Genomic DNA, 17,478 nt, shown 5'->3' with positions numbered 1-17,478 from the left:
ACCTAGATATATTTTGTCAGCCAAATCCTGGGGTCAAAGCCATTTCCCTTGGAAAATAGAATTTCACATTCAAAGGTAATATTCTCTCAATCCTGGTACTGTTTCTTTGCAGATGTGCTCTTTGTGTAGAGCTAACAGCAGCCTAAATCTCTGTTTCAATTGCTTGGAATAGCAAAAATGAGAGAAATCCTTAACTGCAATAAAAGTAAAAACTCTGCAGAGGGTCAATGTAACAGTAAAATAGAAAAGGCATATTTAGGCCAGTCTTATATATGTATACTTAAACCTCTCTGATCTGCTTTTGATGCTGATCAGTGAGACACAGCTATTTTCACAGTGCAATTTCCAGCCATTGCAGGTAGTAGCCAACAATACTGTGACACAATCTGAATTTCATCTCTGTTGGCTAGGATGGCTCAAGAATTGAAATGAATGTTGAGACAGATAAACTCTGAGATAATGGTGTATTTCTGAGAGCCTGAAATATTCCTCCCAATGTAGAAAATGCTGGGTCAGGATTTTAAATGCCAGTGTATGTTTTAATCATTGAGAAAGCAGCAAATGAATTAATAACATCAAAGGAAAGAAAGAATGCAGCATGGAATATTAGCTACAGGCTCCAGTCACCTCAAAAAGTCTAGAGAGGTGTCACAGTGTGCCCACAAGTGTATGCTTATTTGTTTGTCTTGGTCTAGAAAAATCACTTCAGTGAAGAATATTTTTGACTGCATCAAAGAAGAAAATACTGCTTGAAGCCCGTAAAAGTTTAAATAACAAACTTCAAGAAGATTAGAATTGTCATATCAGATCAGTAGTCTGTCTATCCAAAAGCCTGTCTTCAACAGGACAGTAGAAAGTGCTTGGGAAAGGAGAAGAATAAGGCAAGTGTGTGCTGATTGCTTACTTTCCTCAAATACCTTTCCAGCCACTCTTTGTGGCTGTGAGACTTTCAGAATGACATGAGAGGTTTTCTTTGTTTAATACTTTAAAATTTTACATTGTCAGCTATGCCTGCATAGCAATCCTTGATGATAAGAAAACTCTTCAAGGTATGAAAGAATGTGTATATGATTTTTTCCCTTCCTAAACATGCATCACTTGGCAGTAATTGCATCATCTTTTAATTTCCATAAAATGCTCCCAGAAATGTTCTCATACCTGCTTCCTGTGTTTGTCCCATAATTATTTTGTAGAATCACAAAATATCCTGATTTGGAAGGAACTCCCAGGGATCATCAAAGTCCAGCTGCTGGCCCTAATCTGAACAATCCCAAGAATCACATAATGTGCCTGAGTGTTGTCCAAATGCTGCAAGAACATGTCAGGCTTGTTGCTGTGACCACTTCCATGGGGAGCCTGACCGCTCTCCAGATAAACAACTTTTTCCTAATATCTAACCTAAATTTCACCTGGCACAGTTCCCTGCCATTGCCTTGTGTCATATCTCTGTTCACCAGAGAGATTTATGCCTTCCCTGCCACTTCCCCTGGAATCTTTAGACCACGATGGGGTCTCCCCACAGTATCTCTTCAAGCCAAGTGACCTCACACACAAGTGCACCTCATATGGCACCTGCTCCTCATATGGTTTCCTACTCCTCAGGCACCTGCCAGAAGGTAGGTACAGTTTGATCTTTTTGATACATTTCTTCTGGTAAAAATGGCTTGTCAGTGTCCTTAATTTTCATGACATTTGTATGACAATCACTCTCTGCTCATATTGGGACTTTTGTCCGCATGAAAATGTTCTCCAAAGTGCTTTCATGAGGTTGATAACTCTCCGGAGACACTGCCTAGGTTTTCTTGATTGTAAAGCTATATTAACTATGTGCTGAACTTCCAGTTCCAGTCTCAGTCACCACTTTAAAATTTACCAAAGTATACAGTAGAAGAGGTTGAAATTTCAAGATGGGAAAAAATAGTGCTTCCATTATAATGTGAAGCTGCCTAATGTACTCAATTTTGTACTAGGTATTCTGGAAAGATGTGGTGGTTTTCTATAGGACAGTCCATGATTTGTTTTGGCACAATCCAATTTGTCATTTATGGTTTAACCTGTTCATTCATCTTGTATTTACTTTTTTCCCTTCTTGCTGGAAATATAAGACAACTAGAGAGGAAAGGCATTAAAGATTTGCTTGAGAAGATCAATTGCACTTTGATGCACTTCCTTTGCTCATTAAATTGAAAGTTCATATTTTATCAGTTTGACATATGCATAAAAATGAGGTATTCAAAAAAACAAGTAAGAAAACCAAGAGCTCACAGAAGCATCACACTTCTTTTTCAGATTATTACACAAGGGTAGACAAAAAGTAGCAATGGCAATTTTTTTTCCGATGACAGAATATATGGCAGATTAATGATTGTTATTTGAATCTACATTTTAGTTCATTTTCCTTCAGGACAAAAGTTAATAGGATATTGATGGCATTTGAACTCAGAAATACGTGTTCTGTAAACAAAGATTGTGTAAATTCTAATAGGTCATTTTGCCACGTGATCTCTGTACCCACAAATATGGGTACGTTTCCTGAGAACTCTTATTGAAAATGGAAATATCTAAAGAAGTTACATGTATTACTGCATGCTTTTTCCACTTCCCAAAGATGAAATTTCACTCCCTTGTTTAGAGAAACTCTGCCTCAGGTTCTGTAAGGACTTAAGTATAACAGTATGTTATATTTAACATAACATTGCTTTAGTAGATGTTGAGGTTTTGAGCTTATTTAATTTATTTTTCAAGTGGACAATTTCATTATAAAAATATTGCTGTCCAGACAAGCAGAGTGTCAAGATGATAACTAGCTAGTTAGTTGGTCCTTTTCTTCATGGAAAAGACTAAAACTGAAAAATCAAACAAATCCAAAATATATATATTCTTATTTAATACATAGCTGGTTTTTTAAATTAATAAAATCCAAGTTCTGGATATTTGATCACATTAAATATCTTTGATCACATCACATGTCTTTATTTGCAGGGCATATTATCTTCCCCCTGGCAGTCAATACATAGGATAAAAGTAAAAGTTGCCTGTAACTTTTTATACTCTTAACTTTGTGTTTGTTCTGTGCAGTTAAAAACAAGTAATATAACACTGTTATTTTCAGTGACTTAAGTTACAGAATGAGTTAGTATAGTATATGAAAAAAAGATCATAATAATTTTATTTGTAAAAAAAGAAAAAAAAGACAATTCCTTTATTTTAAACACTGGCTTAATGTTTTTAAGCTGAATATGACATTTAGTGAAACTATCATACTTTTTCAAGGCACAGAAAAGAACATTTTTTCAATTTGAAAGAGTAAGTCTTAACTGTGGTGTTTATAAGATCATGTTAAGAAAAAATCCCCACTAAATTCTTACAATTAAGATAAAATCACCTTTTAGCCCTTTCCAAAATGGCTTCCATTAATGCTTCCTTTACTCTCCTGTATGGTTTTTTTTTGCATTGTTATTATCTCAATCAAAATCAGTTTAAGAAGTCCTTTTCTGTTAATAAGTTTCTCTATTTTTTCAAGTGCTTGCAATACTAAACCACATTATTACTTTAAAAAAATCTTATTTTTCTGAGTTCTTAAATCTCATTGGAGAACATTTATTATCACATTACATAGAAAAGAAAATATAGTATAAGTGCAAGCCACTGTGATGTCATTTATTAAAAAAAACACTTTCTCACATATTTAAGATTCATCGATTTTCCCAAAACTCAAGAGTGCCATTTCCAGTCCTGTTGACTTTGTGGGTCACAGACTTATGTGCCTTTTATCATCCATAAATTAAAATAAAAAACTTATAAATATATTTTATGTATATGTCTTGTGGCCCCATGATGGCTGATATAGGCTATCCCTGCAATAATATTGCTTATTTATGCTGTACTCAGGGGAGGACTGTGTGCAAAAGAAAACTGGAAGAAAAATAATGAATCATGGAATTGTTTGAGAATGGAATTCTTTGGCATAGCTCATCATCTTCCTGCTGTGCCAAATTAGGAAACACTGAAAAAAAACTCAAGAAAACCACCACACCACCAAAAAACAAAAACAAACAAAAAACCTGAGAAACCAAACAAAAACAAAAACAAACAAAACCCCCAATAAACCAACAAACAACTCCAAACAAGCCATATGTCGATGTAAATAATGAATACAGGAATATGTTACTCTTTCAAGATAACATGTTTTAAGATTTTTGAAAAGTAAAATTAGCTAGAGCTTGAAATTAGAATTGCAGTTGCTTAAGTGTTTAGAGGTGGAGAACAGAACAGAAATTAGTAATGGTGATGTCAGAATGCAAAGTTTCAGGTTCAGTCCTTTAGAAAGAAGAGTGGAAATGATTAAATGATGATATGAAATGATTTAGCTGCTGATTCACTGAGTATATAAAAAAAAATAAGTCAGCTAAATCAGTTTTGTGGGGATCTCAAAAACACTAATGGGATGACAGAGACTGGAACACAAGCTTAGCCTGCTTAGAAATCAGACTAGTGGTTTTCACATTGCTAGTGCTTAGATTTTTCCAGAGGATTTTTCTGTTTTGTCTCAAACCTTCTGAAATCACAGTGAATTTTAACTCCTTGAGCTAATGGGTGATGCATAATGGATTGTACTAGGGAGTCATAAAATACCTAAATTCAACATGTTAATTCAGAATTGCTGCAAGAAGGTACTTAGCTGCCTGTGAAAAATATTGAAATACTTCTGGCTCAAAGGCAGCAGGACAAAATGTTCTAGGAAGTTATCAGTTGGTAGTTTCTCAGACCATCTCTGATAATGCCTGCACAAACACAGGAACAGCCTAGAAGTACTTCTCAGTTTCATTTTCCTAAATGGAAAAAAAAATATTTAGTTGATAATTTATCCTAGAAATAGGTTGGTATCTTCAGTCTTTAGGAGAGTTGAATACATCAGGCACAGCTCAGGAAAACTTACCCATCCTCCCTGCTTTAACTGTCCCAAGGCAAGAGAAGGCACAAAGTGACAAAGTGACACATGAGAAGGCACAAAGTGACACAAAGGCTGCTGAAATAATTTCTTTTTCTTACCTGTAAAAGCTCGGTAGCTAAGAAATGAATGCATTTCAGCCAACCTCCCCAACACAGTTATCTGCCTTTTGGACTACCACATATTATCAATTAGTCTACAAAAAAAAACAAACAACCCTTTCCCCTACATATATTGTGCCAGTATTTAAATAAACTGAAAAAAAAAATATTTTTTAAGATTGTTTAATTCAGATTCTCATTAGTGCTTGCATTTTATTTATGACAATATGTTTATAACGTGTTAAAAAGGTATTTATAATGGAAGATAATTAGGCTATCTCTCTGGTTTATAGTACTTTATATTATAGAGTGGCTGATCATTTTAAAATTAACTAGCAACATGTTTTTCAGTGTTTTTTGCTTTGTTGCTTTTTTGTTGTTTTTTGAATAGGACTGACAGTGCCTTAGCAGTTTTATGTAAAAACTTCTCTGTCTGATAATTGCCGTAATGTTTCCTTGTACTTAAGACACTAATGAGCTTATTCAGCACTGCAGATGGTAAAGATTACCTGTTGGCTAACGTTGCTTCCCATATTATAGTAGAGTAGGGGGACAAAAGAAGAGCAAGGCTCTCTCTATATTCTGATTACACTTTCAGCATATGCAGATCCTTTAAAGATTCAGGAGTTGCAGATTAAAAAGACACTGATTTCAATTATTCCTCCTTTTGAGAAAAAAAATAGCTTTTTGCAGTGCTACTAACATTCTTGATTTAACAATGTTGCACAAAAAATTATATAGATTCATCTCTTAAAAAATAAATAGAGTTCATCTCTTTTAAATTGAAAGTCTGAACTAAAACCTGATGTGGTACTTCAATTCAAGGAATAGACATCTATAACAAGTCTTTTTTGCAATCCTATTAGTTAGAGACAAATTTATCCTAGACTGTTTTGTTTAAAATTAACATGACACTTGCAAAGATCACAAAACTAATCTCATTCAATTCTCTTTGTATCTCCTTATATGTTCAGTATAAATCCCATGAAATTCTGATGCCAGTGAATTTCTTTATTTTGCTTAACCATGATGTGATCAAAATCCATCTTATTTTGATTTTTTTTTTCTGAGCAGATGCATCTATGATGAAATTTCCTTTTTCTAATTTGTTCAAAGATTAGATTTTACTCCTTAAGACAAGAAGCTTGCACCTTGCTAGTTTTGCTTTATATTTCTTTTATTTGGAATCTTGTATTTTATCCAAAGATCGGTGCAAAAGGTTAGTGATACCCATGGGGCAGACTTTGCATAGAACTTATGGGATCATTTCAGAATAAATCCATTGAGTTCATGTATTTGGCTGAATTTTTTAAGTCCTGGGGTTATCTTCTCAGGCAACTCCTTCTTTCCAAGGTTCAGGGGTTGACCTTGGCTGTCTATCAGACCTCTACTCAACTGCTTTCTCATTTACCCTCATTAGCAAAGCAGGGGAAGAAAATAACATGAAAACCTCATGGCTTGAGAGAAAGGTTCTTTACTACATAAAAGTGGTGTGCAGAAGCAAAGCTAAAAGAGGAATTTGTTCACTAAGCCCTATTTATGGACAGGTGTCCAGACATGTCCTAGGAAGAAGGTTCTGAGTATGCATATGGGCTGCTTTGGATGACAAATGCCATTACCTCAAAAGCTCCTCCTCATTTCCTTCAACTTTTATTGCTGAATGACACATCATATGATTTGGGGCATCCCTTAGGTCAGTTTGGGTCAGCTGTCCCAGCTGTGTCACCTCCACACATCCAGCCTACCAGCCATCAGGGTAGGGGTTGCAGGGAAAGCCTTGATGCTGAGAGCCCAGCTCAGCAATAGCCAAAACACTGGTGTGGTACCAGCTCAGGTTTAGCCACAAAGGCAAAGCACAGCACTGTGTAGGGAAGTTAACTCCATGCCAGCCAGCCTCAGTGCACCAAGGAATGCTGATTCATATTATTCATGTGTTGCATTCATCTGCCCGACCTTTGTGAGACATCCTCTATTCTTTCAAGTTCAAATGAATTTCAAACTGAGATTGCGGAACTGAAAAAGCTTCAGGGGATAAATTTGCACAGTAAAATACTAAGCTTTACTTAATTAGATGCATTAATGATCAGGCTTCTTGTAAAAAGCAGTAGGGATTGTTTTGCTAATTTTCATCACACAAACAAAATGCCAAAGATCTCGGAATCAATTCAGAGGAGAACTTATTAGGGAGAAAATGAAAAACATTAAAGGGGTACAAGGAGGGTGGAAGAATTAAAAAGAAAAAAAGTTATTGCCTGCTTACTGGCAGTCTTATTTATTTTTTGGATTTTGCATTTTAATTTAATTATTGTAATCCCATTTGAAGTGCAGCATTTTGCATTAAAAAAATATCCTAATGACTGAGCTTTAAAGAGAGAGAAGGGAAGGAATTAAGCTAAACTGTATTACAGAAGGTTTAGTATTGTATGTTTACTGACTTTTCAGTGAGCTAAATAATAAGATTAATATTTAATTAATGCACATTAAGGAACAACTAGCTACTTGTCACTTGGTGGCTGTGTCTATATTCAATGTACTTGATTTTTTTTTTCTTTCGTCATTGAAAAGATGGAGTGAAAATAGGCCTCTGTTGCAATGCTAAAGTAGCTGATTCTTGAGAAGACACTGCCCTGGTTGAGGTATTTTTTCAGCCTCAATAGTGTTCAAGGTCAAGAGACACATCTACCAACTGATTTTTTGCTTCACACCTTATTGAATGCAGCATGTGCCAACAGACTTTTGTTTCACTTTCTATTCCCAGTGTAGAGCAACAATGCTTCAGATTGATTTTGTATTTTCTGAAACAAGGGAATGTATGGATGTTCTTGTGTACATGACCTCTTACTTGCATTAAAGTTTTGTTGTGAGGTAGTTATTTCTTAAATAGAGAAATGTGGTGGTTAATGTATCTTTCTACAAAAATTCAGTTTCTCCTATGTATTTTAATGGAAGAAGTGAAAGAAAAACTTATAGTTCTTTGAAAATTCAAACACTGAAAAATTATACTCCTAGGAACAGGAAATTTGATTTACAGATCTCAATTTTTAAATGGAACTGTTGAAAATTCCCACCCTCTGTTGTAATTATTTTTGTATTTGTTTAAAATGCATCTGTTTAAAACTGTTTTCTAAAACTAGAGCAATTAGATTACTCTTTAGTGAAAGCTTAGATATGTATCTAGTTTTCCAGAATCAGAACACACAATAGGTAAAACAAGAAAATACTCTTAACCTGAGAACTCAAAATAAAATTATGAGAGATAATTTTGATGAAGTACTTCCTTATGTTGCTTCCTGGGGTTTTTTTCCTCCAAATGGCTTCAACAAAGGACACCCAAATTCATCCAGGGGCTGCCAAGTTCTATTTGAAAAATACCACAATCAGTCATGTATAGTGTTCCAGTTAATCTTAGAATCAGAGGACACAAGAATGGAACCACCTTAATCAGAAGCTTAATACTGAGTAACTCATGGTAACATATGTTCCAGTATTATAGCTAGATTAAATATTGCAATATTAAATTGCACTAAAATAATATTAAAGCAGAGGAATTGAGAACATTGTGAAAAGGTGTATAACTAATGCAAAACCCCAAAAAAACAAATGAATCTTGTTCATTATTGTCTGTGATATTGTGGCATTCCTAAGTGACATACAGGAAGAATTACCTTATCAAATTACTAATACAATATAAACATCAGCTTAGAAAAAACCAAATCTTTCAGAACTATACTGGAAATATAAAACTTTATCTGTGACTTATTTGACCTATTTTTATCTGTCATTTGTTCAGAAAGGTGTTCCTTTCCTGGAAAAAAAAAAAAAAAAAGCAGAAATTATCAAAATCTATAAATATTACAGTATCTCTCTCTCTTGGAAATGTTTTTTAAAAATATTCCCAGTGCTAGGCATCTATATTATTAGAGTCTTGAGTTTTTTTGACTTGTTCTCCATCTGCAAATACTTAGTTTCACATTATGATACTTCATTGAGCAATCTGTAAAGCTGCAGATGATGTAACACTAATTTGGGAAGAAGGGAAGGGAAGGGAAGGGAAGGGAAGGGAAGGGAAGGGAAGGGAAGGGAAGGGAAGGGAAGGGAAGGGAAGGGAAGGGAAGGGAAGGGAAGGGAAGGGAAGGGAAGGGAAGGGAAGGGAAGGGAAGGGAAGGGAAGGGAAGGGAAGGGAAGGGAAGGGAAGGGAAGGGAAGGGAAGGGAAGGGAAGGGAAGGGAAGGGAAGGGAAGGGAAGGGAAGGGAAAAGGAGGTTACAATCTAAAACTACGCTTTTAAAATCAAGAACCTTCTTTCTTTTTCACTTTCTGAATATGACCACACTGATGGTAGAGCCTCATGATTTCCATAGGATGTATGCACAGGACAGCAGCATGCAATGGGTGATGCACAGGCATTAGTGCTGGGATGCACTTAAATTCTGTGCATCATGGTGACAATCTTCAGAGCTGTCTTGTACAGATCAGCATAAAAGGATATGACATATTTTTTCCAGTCATGAGAAGAGCTTAACACCCATGTTTAAAGTTCTGATGGTACAAAAGCTGCAACTTCTAAAACAGCATTCCTGAAGGAAAGTTAGAAATGGTCTCCACTATTGTTGGAAGACATATACTGTCAAGGTATTAGTGGGTCTAGGGTCTTCAGTGAGACACGAGCAGTTGTGGCTTGCTATAAGGTTGTTTATTGCATGAATACATCAGTCTCAAAGGCAAAGAGTTCAAGGTGTTAAAGTCAATGCAAAAGCTTTCTGGTATAGAGTCCCAGGGTCCATGCAGGAACAGTGGCAGCAGCAGCCACAGTTGTTCCCTGGTGTAGAGTCTGATGTTCCAAGCAGCAGCAGCAGGGACCACAGCCTTCCTTCTTTCTTCTGTCTTCTTGTTCTCTTCTTGCTGTTGTGGTTGTTGATGGTCACGGTTGTGGCGGTCGTTGATGATGATTGCACCCATTACAGGGTATTTTATTTATAAAACATCCAATCAGCTAAAACCACGATTCTAAAACATTCTTTCTAAACCAATCTAAACTTGATTCTGATGTGTGAAAGTAGTACAAAAGTAGTGTCAGTTCTTACCTAAAAAACTATGTATATAATATTATCTATTTACACAAATGTACTGTTTCCTTACTTTAAATTTATGTGTATATGTTTATCTATCTACATGAATAGTTCTATTTATTTATGCATGTAATTTTATCTGTTTTATGTGATTAATTTTATCTATTCTAGTGGCAAGGTTCTGCTATGTTTTTGTTATGTCTGGAGCTAAGTTGCTGAACTTTAAACTAGGCCTTAGGGCCTTTACTAGCTGGCACACTTTCTTAAGGTGCTTAAAATGTATCTCTACTTACTTAAAACTATAACTTACACTTCTACTTACTTAAAGCTTAAACCTACACTTCTATTTCATATCTATGTGGCTTAATATATCTTAATTTCTAGAAAGGCTTTAATTCAAGCCCTGCATTCATCTCCCTCTCTGAGGAGCCCAGAGAGGCTTGCATTCCAACAATATACTATTTCTTTAGAGATACTTTGCGAGAAATATATTATTTCCCTAGTCTTTCCACATTTCATCCACACAGAGTTCTGTCATCAGTATTCCCTTTCTCATATTTTTATTCACCTTTATATTTAAAGTATACGTATGAACACATTCACAGGGTGTCATTTCAACATTGACATACTATTAACAAAGTTTCATTCATATTCATCTACATATTCAGTATTTGCTCAGTGTGATGAAGCTGGCAGGAAAGGCACGTATTTCACTGGAGATGAAATTTGGGATCATATTAATTAATTCATCACTATAAATCACTGGAAGAGAGCACGTCTTGTTAGCTTCAGTTGCTCAGATAGCAATCAGTGGCTCATTAGCTTTAAAAATATCAACCTGGTTGAGGTATCATTGCTCTGCACTGTAGACTGATGAGGCACATTAGAATGAATGCTACATGGCACACAGAAAAATTGATTTTACCCATTATCCCATGTACATGCACAAAACCATATGGAAAAATCACTGGTAAAGACACTCAGTCAATGACCAAAAAGCACTGTAACTGACCACAGTTTTTGGCCTTAATTTGCTGCTAAGTGCTACTTAGCCCCAGTCCTACGTGCTTTGTGCCTGCAATGCTCTGATTTGATCTAATCAAGAGGGTTCAGATTAGTTCAGAAGTAAATAGTTCAGCCCCATCTCTTTTGGGTGCTAGCAAAAGACATTTTTCACTCATTCCCAAAGCTTATTTTTATGATACAAGATGTAGAAAATTAACCAAAAATCCAATATTAATGCATAATTATAATGCAAAAATTTTAAAAGCATATATATGTGAAAGAACATTTTTGAAGTGTGAACAATAGCATCTTCAATGTTAAATGAGTCTCTTGTAATTAATATGGTCACATAAATGTAACATTAGCTGGTTTGAGCAGCTTTTTGCCCTCCAAAAGGACTACAATTTTACAATGAGATAATTATTCAGTCATTTCTGAAGAGGTTTTCAGGTACCTAAATAAATTGAAAGAGAAGAGCACAAGCAGAGTTAAGTAGGGGCTCGGCATACATAAAAGGTACTCTGAAGTGTCAGTTTGCTCAGCCAAATGCAATAGATGTAGTTTCTGAAAGACACAATTATGCCAAGACTGCAAGGGTAGGCATGAGAGCAACAAGCCTTCACTAGTTTCTCAACACTGAGCATCAAGTAGATTTTAACAGCAAACATGTCAAAGAAGTGTATACTTGTAAATTCGGGGGGTTTTACACAGTGAAAGATATAATTAAATGTCTGTCTCTGTTCTCACAGTTTGCTGACTTGTCAAGCCACAAACTAAGGATGTTTTCTGAGCCTCTACCTCCTGTTTCTTCATGTAGTACCTGGAGTGGAAGGCAGCCTGGAACATGCCATTTGCAACAGAAGAAAAAGAAAGCAGTCAGCAGAAATAGAATCTCTGGCAGCAACATAGTACTGTACACATGTGTGAGTGACATAGCATGCCCCCAGGCTCAGCCATCAGAAAACTCTGTGTACAGTCCCATCCATCAATTCCTATCTGAAAAATGTCCTTCAAGGCATGAATTTCTCATGTTATGCTTCTATTAACTTAAAGGTCTGTATCTTATAATCAGCATAATTTATACTGTCATCTTTAAGCTGTTATGGATAAATCTTTATTGTTGAAACAATTTTACCTGAGCTATTACAAATTTGAAAACATTCTCTGATTTAAGTAGTCACTTTTGCAGTGAAGATCTTGGTGCATCTGGTCTTAGAGAAACATTGCAATTTTTCAAGGTAATTATGGCATATTTCTAACAGCTTAAACTACTTTTCAAATTGAATGTAAAGCCATCATCATCAAAATAGATATATCTGCTGACCTGTCTTAGAATGCATGCCAGCAGACTATCACTACTCATTCTTAATTATTAGATTGATTTTAATTACTAAAATAGAGAATCAATTTATTATATAAGTGGCAGCATGAGATAGCATCCAGAGCAGTTTCTAAGAAAAATTGCAATAGTCATGGTTATTCACATATGGGTTAGCTCTTTCTTTTCTGATTGCATTTTAAAAATTCTAAATGTGTTTTACTTTGATTAGCTCAGTTTGGTGGTGTGTTCCTTTAATCCCAGATATTCAACACTGAACTGTGAAACCTGAAGATAAAAAATGTCTGGGTTAACCTTCTGCAAGGTCAGAGTGCAGGCTGAATGGAGAGTGACACAGACCTTCAGTTTAATGCTTCATGCAAAAGCTGACCTTTTCCTTCTGTAATTCTTTGTTTCCCTATTTCACTATCAGACTAACAGTACTGGTCATTTTTCTCCTAAACTGCAAGCTGGCCTTAGATGAAGATAGACACATGACACTCTTGCTCTTTCTTCTGAGATTTTTTCAATCTGTAATCATGGCTTTGGATGTCACACAATTTTCAGGAATGCTACTCTTACTGGCAAAGACTGTCTGTTCTGTGCTTCAGAAAGTGTCCATCTGTGTCTAACACTATACTTTTTATGTGATGTGAACCCAGCCCTCACAAGAAATGTGAGTGAAGTGAAACCAATACCCATGCTACGATCCCGCACCACTGGAAGCATATGAACCACAGCAAGTAGTGGCACCTACCACCTCAAGGACTAAAATATATATGGAACTTTTTTTGAGGTAGCTAGAGTGCTTTAGTTTCCAGTACTTTGATGTGCTTTATGCTTTGAAATGCTGCTCACAATTTTCATGTCATTGCTGTATCTGCCAACTAGAGAAGAGATGATGAAAAAGTCGAAGCAGAAATGTTGATTAATCCTACTGGGACAGCTCTGGAGTGTAGTTTTTATCTGAATGTTTTTTAAAGATACTGTATCTTACAGCGATTTGGAAAAAAAAAAAATATTGTTAAAGCACATAAAGCTCATGTCCCACGCACACAGAGAAAGGCAGAGGCAGAGGACAGCAGGGGAGGCCCAGTGCCCAAGTCAGACATGAGCCCCTGCCCTGCCTTGCCCCCGCTCCTCCCAGGGATATCTTGGTGAGCACCATCACCATGGGCCTTGCAGGGTGGGGTTCATCGTTAGATGCAGGAGAAGAGCAACCTGAGGTTGTGCAAGACTTATTATGGAAGAAATCAAAGATGGGGAAAGGGAGGCATTAAAATCAAATGTGACTGAGGAAGAGTGAGACAACAGAAGAAAAAGGATATAAAAGGTGTCAGTTGCCTGTGAACAGCTTGCTGGTCAGCATGCTGCTCTGGCCATGTCCTGTGCCTGAACAGCATGGTCTGTCCCGTCTTTTCATTAAATTTCATTAATTCATTAATTAAAATTAATTTCTAGATCTCTTCTGTGTGCATGTGTGTTTGGGGTCTGAGTGCAGTAAACTGGAGTCTGCATGTGCTAGGCAGTGAATATCAAGCAGGACTAGCCAGTGAGTAGAGTAAGAGTTTGAGATTCAGGTACCTAAGATGGATCCTGGAGAGATCAGAGGTGTCTGTGGGCTGACCATTGGAGAGTCAGGAGATTTCAGCCAGCTTCCAGAGAGATTGTGCAGTCTGGGGATTGATTGTGAGACCATTTGTGCATGTGTGCATGAGGCAGGGGTGGCTAGAGGGAGTGCCAGTTTTTGAGCCCTGCTGCCTGGAGGGGTCCATGTGTGTGTCTGTGCCTGTGCTGATGTGTGCAGAGGTCTCTCCCAGCAGCCAAAGTGGGGTTGCAGCATTGAGGGCTTCTATGTGCAAGTGCCCCACTGGGAAAACTGGGATCCAGGGACTGACACTGGGCAGAGTGTCTGAGCCTAGTGCTGAAGGGATCCACATTGTACATGTTTATAGATATTTTCCCAGTAATGAGCTTCCATCTTGCTCAGCCAGAATAAGAGGGATCAGTCCATTGGCACTGTGTGTGATCATGAGAAAGCTGCATTTTCTCTCTGTGTTGGTCTGTGCTGCCAGCTGTGTGTATATGCACCGCATGCATGTGTGCCTGCTGGGAACATGCTCAGCCTTGCTACTGGCTGGACCTGGGGACAAGTAGCAGAAGCTTCACTTCTGTCAGGATATTAGATTTGGCAGCAGCTAACATTAAGTAAGTCTGACATATGTGGTGGAAAAGGATGAATGTGTCAGTAGGAAAATTTCAGGCTTTTCTTTTTCCTGTACCTGTACATTAGGGTCAAGCCATAAATCTGATATTCTCCACCTGAAAGACAGAGTATCACCTTTGTGAAATCTCTAGGTCCTAATCAGTGAATATGCCTCATGTGATTGCTTGCCACAGCATAGGGTGCACCTCTAGCAAGCCCAATGATAACATCTGGACCTGACTGCAATGAGCAGTAGTACCAAAGTCTCAGAGGAAGCCTGACCTTGGCCCCATTACACTCTTAGAATGTGTGAACATGACAGTGTCATCCTCTGTACTGAGACTAAATGGGGTAAAACTACTGCAGTATCAGGTTCTTTTGCTACACTTTGCTAGAGTAAGTTACTTTGTTTTGCAGTGGAATGATTTGAAATTATAATGATGCAGGAGGTATATGCCTGTCAATAGGATTATGCACAATGTTATGGTGGTCAATATGTTTAACCAGGGCATTAGAAGGATGGTGTCCTAATGAGATCTTCATGCATCTGCCTTTTTTTCTGTCTGCTCATACGTATTTTATTACAGAATCATTCTTAATGCCGCACTTTATTCTTCATATAAGACACAGATTTTTGTTTCCTGCCTACAAACACATTCTCAATCCACGTGAATCTGTCAGGTTAAAAGAGGGAGATTCAGGGATTTGTATATTCAGGTTGAATGACTATTTCTGTGAAATATGCCTGTTTCATTAATCTTAGAAGACCAGAGGTGCAGTGATACATTATTATGACATGGAGTTATTTTGTATGATGCTGTCAAATCCCCTTCTCCAAGCTACATTTCGCAAAGAGAAGCAAGAAATAACTATGTGAATATTATTTCAAATACTTGCCATTTTATCATCTTCATCATATTAGAATTTTTTTAAAGCCAGGGCATGCTCTATAACTTAGCAGAAATAAAAAGAAAAATTATATTATTACTCATCTTTTATATATAAATATATATATAATATATATTATATAATATATATAAAATATATATTATATATTATATATATTATATAATATATATTTTATGTATATAAATATATAAAAGATGAGTAAATAAAAATAACCTCTGAAAATAAAGCCAAAATATATTAAAAAATATACTGATGAATAGACTTTAAAAGATATACAATGATTTGCATTAATTAAGCTTTTTAAGCTTAAGTCAAAAAGCATGGTAGATAAAAACAGGAAGTGTGTGGTGGAAAGAGAACAGAGCCATCTGCCTACTTACTGATGTGAAATAGGCACTTAGAGAGTCAAATGGAATATAACAGTTTACCATTTTTGCTGGGCCTTAAGCACTTTGAATCAGGCTGTTTCCCTGAGTTCCAGTGGCATCTAATTATATTTTTAGAACTTTCCTAGCTGGACTAAAAATTATGTTCAGGTGGTGGTTTATACCTAGAAATCTCTATTCCTCTCTAGACTGTGAACTTTGATTTATAGGAAAAATGCAGGGAAAAAATTCCAATGGCCAATGAACTAGTTATTTCTTCAGGTCAGCAATACCATTATACCCCATACATCTCACATAGGAAAAATAATTACCATTCCAATACAAAAAGTGCTGTTTCTTTAATCACAAATGTTTATTGTTAAGCTTCTCTTTAAAAAGGTACCTATGAGAACTAAGATCCATAATCATTAGTCTATGCCCTTACTTCCAGATTAGGGACACCTAATACTGTCACATTGTAGATCAGCATTAGGTGTGTAAAATTGTATCACACCACCTAACTTTAGACTTCTGCAACAGCAGAGATCTGTATGTGAGACAGTTGTCCAAACTCCCTTTATAGTCAGAGGAATATAAGAGTGCTTCTAGAGTGATTCATCTGGCCTATTTTAGATGTCAACCTTGGGAGGAGATGAATCACAGTTTGGAAATACTTATTTGTTTCTAGTCACTATATAGGGAGTTTCTATAATTAGCTCAAATGTGTATGTCTCTACTGTAAATACACAAAATTTGAAGTGATGAAGCCCACCTCGAGTCCAGTAATGAGGAGTATCTTCCTTCCTGACTTGTCCTTTTAAAATCATTGGTAAAGAATAAAACAAAAGTACTAATTTGAAGATGCTTTATTTCTGCAAAATTTGCAGGATCTATAAAAATTTTGAATAAATGTACTAAAGCTTCAGGAAGTAGGGGGAAAATGCAGTTTCAGGGAAACTAGGGAAATCATGGTAAGTAAACAAATAGTTCTATTGAAAGTGGAATTAATGAAGCTTAGGTTCCTATGGATTTGTGTTTCATGCTTGATTTATTTTCTAAGTGAATTTTAATACAGCTGCTGTTGAAATTCACTTCTTATTAGACATCCAAGATTCTTCAGAGGTGAGAACCATCCTGACTACCTCAGCCAGAGGAAAACCTCCAGTGAGAAAACAGGCATTATTGACTCTGGCACAACCATGTAGGAAAAACTTGCCTAGAAAATTGATTCTCTGGTGCCTAGCAAGACACACATGTACTTTGGCTTTGTTCAAGTGGTCTCTCAGCTTTGTTCAAGTTGTCTCTCTTCCTTACCTAGACAGCTACTAACATGAAATGTCTGGGGATTTTGAGACCTCTTCTGCTCTATCAAGTTTAACTAAAATTTGTCAGAGGACATTCATCAAAAGTAATTGGGATAAACTAACAGAAAGATGTAGGGTTTTGCACTGATGCACCTTTGCATTTACATAGGAAATGAAGGGAAAATAACAGGATGTAATTTGATTTAGGCCATTATAAGGATCCTTTCAGAAATCTAATTGCTGAGGACTTCA

The sequence above is a fragment of the Vidua macroura genome, chromosome 1, assembly GCF_024509145.1.
Source record: "Vidua macroura isolate BioBank_ID:100142 chromosome 1, ASM2450914v1, whole genome shotgun sequence".
In the NCBI taxonomy this organism is placed as follows: Eukaryota; Metazoa; Chordata; class Aves; order Passeriformes; family Viduidae; genus Vidua; species Vidua macroura.
Note: the sequence above shows the minus strand (reverse complement) of the source record.